Raw genomic sequence first — 7,500 nt, forward strand, 5'->3', positions numbered from 1 at the left:
CACTCTCTTAGTCGACACCTACCGAGTTTTAAACTTTCAAAGTAGGCCGTTTCCGGGAGCACCACAAGGAGGTGGAGGTACAACTTGGACGTGAGAGGCTGAGGTCCTTACTAGAGACTTCGTTGGCGCATCACGAACCAACCACGACTCTCTCTAAGTACCATCGCAGCGTGTTGCTTTGAGGACCGAGAGAGTCATAGTTACTCCCACACAATCCTTTTTGTATTCTTCTATTCGATTGGATCCGGATCGTCACAGTTTTAAGTATGAAATCTTCTTTGAGATCTTCAAACTTATATTCCCTGTCTACGTCATAAATTATAAGAGTAGGATTTATTTCCTTGGCTCCTCTACTTTCAATTTCTTTGTTGTTAGGTTTATTCTTTTCACAAAGTCCCCGTCCTTTCATCCACCTCCACCACTACTCCTTTTCCTCTCATTTGCCTATTGCCTTTATCCTCAGCCTTTTATTTGTACTTGTCAGTTCCTTTATAACCTCCTTCTTTATTTCACTATTCGTTCTCGCATCTTCGTCTTCTTTTATAGGTTTAATTAGTACTACTTTGTGCGTAGTATCTGACCTCTTTCTTTTTCTTTTACAGCACCTGTAGCAGTCCTTGGAGTTCCTGCCGTAACATGAGCATAGGAGAGTCCTTTAGGCCTAAGTCAGCAACAGCTTGGTAAGCAGCTTTCCATTTTCTTTTTCTAAAACTACATTATGTAGTCTATTTTCTAGTACTGCCCATTTGGACAATATGTATTTTATTGCAGATTTTGTTATTTTGTTGTTATCATTAAATCATGAATGTCTCGAGCTGTTCCTTGTCTCCATCATCTCCTCTACTTCATTTACTCCTGTGCTCTGTTCTAATCTTTCATATCCATCCTTCTCATTTTCAGAATCACTCAGCCTTGTGTTCCCTTCATGCGTCTCTTCAGTGTCTTTTTTGGGTACTACCCGAAGGAGGTGGTGATCTACTTACAGATCCCCTTCGCGCAAACAGCAATTCTCTTTTTCTCTCTTTTTCGGCGTTCAGAGTTTCGGTTACTTTCGTGCCAGCATTAGTCGTTACCAAAGTATCAGCCAAGTTTTTGTGTTTTTGTTTGAGTTTTGTTCTTTCCATGTATATCCCACGAGTATGGCAGGAAAAAAATGTCCACTCAGGCAGAGCCTTCATCACCTGGGTAAGGCGACTTATATACCACAGAGGTTGCGCCAGGTGCCCCTGGGGGATCGTTTGCGGTCGCGCAACTTAACCTCCCCGCGGCCATGCAGCCCCAGACACGATGCCTCCCATCCTGGCTTGAAAGGGACCTCGGGCCCCGGGTGCGTCATACCCGTACTACTGTCGAATCGTCAGTAGCCTCCTGGGGAAAGTAGATAGGAACAGATGTCCGTGGTTGATTTAACGTGCGGTACCTGCTCAGAGAGCTTAATCACACGACCCCCATGGGTGCGGAATTGGGATAAGCCCAATCAGCTTGTTCCAGCAGGCCAGGAACTACCAGTAGCGCCTCCGAGTTTGTAGGACTCTTCGGCAACCCACCGGTTGGGGCGAGCGCCTGTCCAACGCTCTACCAGCTGTGCAGGACTGATGCCCGAGCAGATACGCTGCTCACCCGTCGAGGCCCGAGAGCCCCTAACCAGCATGCGGCTTCAACCACTACCCCCACGAGTCCGACCTCAATTGCCGGGACGAGGGACGAATCCCCCTGGGCAACCCGACTCCCGTGGTACCAGTCAAGATCACTGGTTGGATCTTCGTGGCCGAGACCACTCCCAGCTTTCGGAGGCCTACACCTCCCAGGCAGTGGTCGGCCTATGTTCCTCGGGAACATCGGCTTCTCTTATCCTCCTTTCAGCATCGCCCTCCTTCTCTGAAATACAATCTTCGCATACACACCAACACTTTCATACCTTTCCTTACATTCCAACATGCGACTCACATCCACACTGCCATTCTCTCGCACAATCACACCCCACTCACTCAGGTTCCTCACATCACCATACATTGGACACTCAACCAACACATGCTTTTAATTCTCTCTCTCCGCTCCGCATGCACAGCTCTCAATCTCAGACAGACCACGCTTATACAGGAATTCATTCAAACTTCCATGCCCTGTCAGGATATAGCCCAGGCTCAAGCTAGGCTCGAACTCTCGTCACTCACCCGCGAACCTTACATTCTTTATAAATTCATACGTCACTCTTCCTTTCTCGCACTTATTCCATCTATTCTGCCACATCTCATACAGCCTTTCACTCACCAATTCCATACATCCTTCCACACCTCTCTCACGCAAGTCACTATCATTCACTACATCATACTCACTCATACTAATTCCCTTTCTCACCTTATACAACACTCCTCTTCTCACGCACTCCAGGTCCCACGGCAAGCCACCCATAAGGACTTGCATGGCCGCCGTGGAGACCGTTCTACATACATTCAGACACGCACTCAACACCACTCGCTGGCACCTATTTATGAGCTCCCTCGCATATTCAAATCTCATCACTCCATACCATACACTCGCTCTATACATCACACACGACATGAACAGACCTTTATACAACACAGTCACAGCTTTCTTTCGCAAACCCCACTCACTTCTCAACACGCGTCTTAATTTTCCCACCACATTCATACATTTCTTTCTCAGACACTCCAGATGCAACTTGTAGTTCATCCTTTTACTCACACAAACACCCAGATATTTCACGCTCCTCGCATACCTCACGCATCTATCATTCACTCGTACATTGGGAGGCCTCGTCCCAGCCATTCTACCTTTCATCAACATCATCACAGTCTTGTTCTCAGACACACTTACACCTACTTTCACTCCCCATTCGTACACCATTCTCATCCACTTAGTACCCTTTCTCTCCAATTCCGCTCGGCTCTGTCCTTCCACGACCAACAACAAGTTATCCGCGTACGCAACCACTTTACATTCACTCTCACGCAGCCGCCACAACAGTTCATCCATCATTAGGTTCCATATAAATGGACCACAGATGGAGCCCTGCGGGTAGCCACGCTTTACGTCCTTCCACACTGTGTCACACGCACCCATCATGCATACACGCCTGCCGCTAAAATAGCTCTTCCATAATTCAATTTCTTCACATTCAACCTCACGCAATTTCTCGATCACACATTCCCACTCTAGGTTATAAAACGCTCCTTTGAAATCCACGAACACTCCTAACACATACTTTCTCTCCGACCCATTCACCCAGTCATGCACTCGATTCCATGCATCCTCGGTCGACCGATTCCTTACGAATCCGTACTGGGCGTCACACATTCTTCCACACATCGTTCGCTCGAGTCTTCCAACCATTATTCGCTCCAACACTTTCCCCAGCACGGACAGCAGTCAAATGGGCCTATATGACCCAGGGTCCGACCTAGGTTTATCGGGGGACTTCAATAACACTACCACCCGCGCAGTCTTCCACGCCGGGGGGAAACACGCTGTATTCAGACATACATCATACATTCTTTTCATCCATACCGGGACAGCACGCCAAATCGCTCGCAACATCTCAGCACTCACACCATCCATACCAGGTGCCTTACCCACTTTCATCGATCTCACTGCCACATCCACTTCGCTCCATTCAAACTGCTTTTCTTCCTCCCTCACGTCTCCCCTGGCGTCTATCGCCACGTTCGTCCTTGCTGCCGGGAAGAATCTCTTCATTAGCTCATCCGCGCTTTCTTTCCATGTACTCGTCACTCTATCACCCACTTTTATGCCACTTAATCTTACCCTATCACGCTTTCCCATGCACACCTTATATACATCGCTCCATGGATCCCTCTTCCCAGTCACGCACACAAATCGCTTCCAATTCTCCTCTTTCACTCTTCGCATTTCCTCCTTATACTCCCGCAAAACATACTTATATTCATTCATTCTTTCTTCCACTCTGCTTCCATTCCTCTTTCTCGCACGCTGGTAGGCACGTCTGCTCCTTCCTACAGCCTTCTTCAGTTTCTCAAGCTCATCCGTCCACCACACAAGCTTCCTAGCATACACAGGTTTACACCTCTTCATCCATCGATCATTCGCACTATGGATCCATTTCATCATTCGCTCTACACAGCTCTGCGCATCCGCTTTGTCTATGGCGCTCGCTGCATCCTCTAACGCACTCTCTCGCATATCACACATATATCCTTCCCAGTCTACGTCCTTGCACACCCATCTACGCATGCCCTCATTCGTACCTACATTCTCTCTGTGTACCATCCGTATTAACAATACGTTATGGTCACTCACTCCCCAGTCGGGCTTTACTTCCCACTCATACCGGCACCCTCCATTCACGCCGTTCACAAAAGTGACATCGAAGTTACTCTCCCCATTCGGCCCGCTGAACGAGTAAAACTCGCTTGGCTCATTCAACAACATTCATCCCGCTCGCAATCATCCATTCCTCAATCACTCTACCACGCGCTTCACTCTCTCTGCTGCCTCCACCCTTGCTATACCACAAGGGAGAGACGGCATTCGCATCCATACCTATCAGCAGACGCTTTCTCCCGGCCGTCTCACATACTCTGTCCATGTACGCCAAGTACGGCTCGATACACTTACCATACTGGCAATACATGGACACCACATACATTTCGCCAAAGTCCCCCTTTAACCACACACTCACTCCAAGCTTATTCGTACACTCTCTCACGCACATCACGTCTAACCTAGAGTCATTTACCACCACTGCTGCTTTCACCGTCCCACTTTCGCACACAATCACATCCATACCTATGGGCAAGCCCACCACACGTCCATGCCTTTCATACGGTTCTTGCAGCAGTGCTACACTCACTCGACGTTCGCGCATCATCTCACCCAGATCACACATAACCGCATACGCTCTCTGGCAGTTATACTGCACCACATTCACGCACCATTCATTCGTCATTTATTCTCGCTTTCTCTCTCTCTAACGCTCTCACGTATTCCGGACACACTTCGGACAGAACCGAGTGATCACATTTGCTCCCTTTCAGCTTACAGTTTCTACACACACTTTCCTTTTTACAATCTCTCATCATGTGTCCTACACATCCACATTTTTGGCACAGTCTTTCCTTTTCGGTGCATTGCCGCATCATGTGCCCAAATGCGAAGCACTTGTGGCACCTCAGCACACTGAAAAACTCTTTCACCCTAAAGGCCTTCCAATGCACAAACACTCGTCCGTCACTACAGAGCACATTTCTTATTGCACTCGTAACTTCTAATATCACATTTCCGCAGGTTGCATCTTTCTTCGCATTCCTACTCACAACACGCACACGTTCCATAAATACTCTCTCATCCACTCGCCCTTTCAAGCTCCTCTCATACATTTCTCTCATTAACACTTCACTCGCCATATCATTCGGCACATCGTACAAGATGATCTTTGGGCCTATCTTGCGAGGCAGCTCAACCTTTAGGCCAGCATTCTTAAACTGACCACACTCTCTTATTCTTTTCAACTCACTCTCGCTCATCGTCTCAATCGCTACACCTCCATTCCTCACTTTCTTCACCGCTTTCACACGCACATTCAGTGACTTGCTCACATGCTTCATCATTCTCTCCTTTACTTCCTCACTTGTCACACTCGCACTTGCGTCATCCGCTCTCACTATTACCGCATAACTCTTCTCTTTCGTTTTCACTCGTTTTCACATTCACTTCCTGTACCTTTTCAATCACGCTCTTTTCAACATTTTTCGCACTCACGCTCGCATAGCTCATTCCACTTCCGCCGTAGGCTAAATCCCGACTCGCTCGACGCATACACTCATCCAGTTTCCCCTGTATTCTCTCATTTTTGCACAACATTTTCATCATCTGTTCCTCATATTCTCTCACAATGTCCAGTATTTTCTCACTCGCACTCTTTGAAATTTTGTTCGTCTCCGTAAACAGGAATTTACGGAGTCTCGCACCAATTACTCTCATACACGCTATCTCACTCACTTCCGCAACGCTCTTATTCTCTCCCTCATTCATTAATCAAAAACGAAAGTTAGAGGTTCGAAGGCGATCAGATACCGCCCTAGTTCTAACCATAAACGATGCCAGCTAGCGATCCGCCGAAGTTCCTCCGATGACTCGGCGGGCAGCTTCCGGGAAACCAAAGCTTTTGGGTTCCGGGGGAAGTATGGTTGCAAAGCTGAAACTTAAAGGAATTGACGGAAGGGCACCACCAGGAGTGGAGCCTGCGGCTTAATTTGACTCAACACGGGAAACCTCACCAGGCCCAGACACCGGAAGGATTGACAGATTGATAGCTCTTTCTTGATTCGGTGGGTGGTGGTGCATGGCCGTTCTTAGTTGGTGGAGCGATTTGTCTGGTTAATTCCGATAACGAACGAGACTCTAGCCTGCTAAATAGGCGTACCTTATGGTATCGCGAAGGCCCCCGGCTTCGGCTGGCGGGTTTTTACTACCAACGTACAAACAAATCTTCTTAGAGGGACAGGCGGCTTCTAGCCGCACGAGATTGAGCAATAACAGGTCTGTGATGCCCTTAGATGTTCTGGGCCGCACGCGCGCTACACTGAAGGAATCAGCGTGTGTTCCCTGGCCGAAAGGCCCGGGTAACCCGCTGAACCTCCTTCGTGCTAGGGATTGGGGCTTGCAATTGTTCCCCATGAACGAGGAATTCCCAGTAAGCGCGAGTCATAAGCTCGCGTTGATTACGTCCCTGCCCTTTGTACACACCGCCCGTCGCTACTACCGATTGAATGATTTAGTGAGGTCTTCGGACTGGTGCGCGGCAATGTCTCGGCATTGCCGATGTTGCCGGGAAGATGACCAAACTTGATCATTTAGAGGAAGTAAAAGTCGTAACAAGGTTTCCGTAGGTGAACCTGCGGAAGGATCATTAACGTTCCGGAGGTCCTGCTCTGCGTCGAGAGTCCTCTCTTTTGGGAGAGACGCGCGCTCGCAGCAGTCGGCGACTGAATGGACGCGCTGAAAAGGCGCTCTCAGAGAAAAAGAAAATAACGGATTTGACGGAATTTGTTGTTGTGTTTTGATATAACGACGGACGCCGTCGCGCCTCTCTGACCGAAAGTAGTCGGCAAGCAGAGCAGCGCGCCCGGCGGTGTTCGACGACGATTCGGAGCGAAGACGCTTCGCGATCACGCTCGTGTGTGTGCCATTCTCCGGCCACACACACACAGAGCGTCGATTCGGCGTTGAGCGCGAACCGGTGGTAACCTATGCCCGCGCACGCGTGTGTGCAGCACCCACGACGTTCGTCGACGCGCGCCCTACCCGTTGTCGCGGGGCAGCGGTCAGCGTGCCGAGAACACACGGTGTGCGACCGCGAGTGCCGAGCGAGAGGACCCCCATATATTATTATAATATATATATAACACAGAGAAGGGATCGATGATATTTCGACCAATCTGTCAACTGTGTCGGTCCGACGGTTTCTTCAAAGAGCTTCCGCCCCGGCTCTCCCGTTGC

General features: G+C 49.0%; 1 pseudogene; it reads left to right on the forward strand.

The window, feature by feature from the left end:
- Positions 1-6,176: 6,176 nt before the first annotated feature.
- LOC146723986 (small subunit ribosomal RNA) lies at positions 6,177-6,905 on the forward strand (annotated as a pseudogene; the record flags this gene model as incomplete).
- Between the last annotated feature and the right edge of the window lie 595 nt (positions 6,906-7,500).

This window comes from Nylanderia fulva, unplaced genomic scaffold (genome assembly GCF_048542155.1).
Source record: "Nylanderia fulva isolate GAGA-0341 unplaced genomic scaffold, ASM4854215v1 Scaffold1566, whole genome shotgun sequence".
Lineage (NCBI taxonomy): Eukaryota > Metazoa > Arthropoda > Insecta > Hymenoptera > Formicidae > Nylanderia > Nylanderia fulva.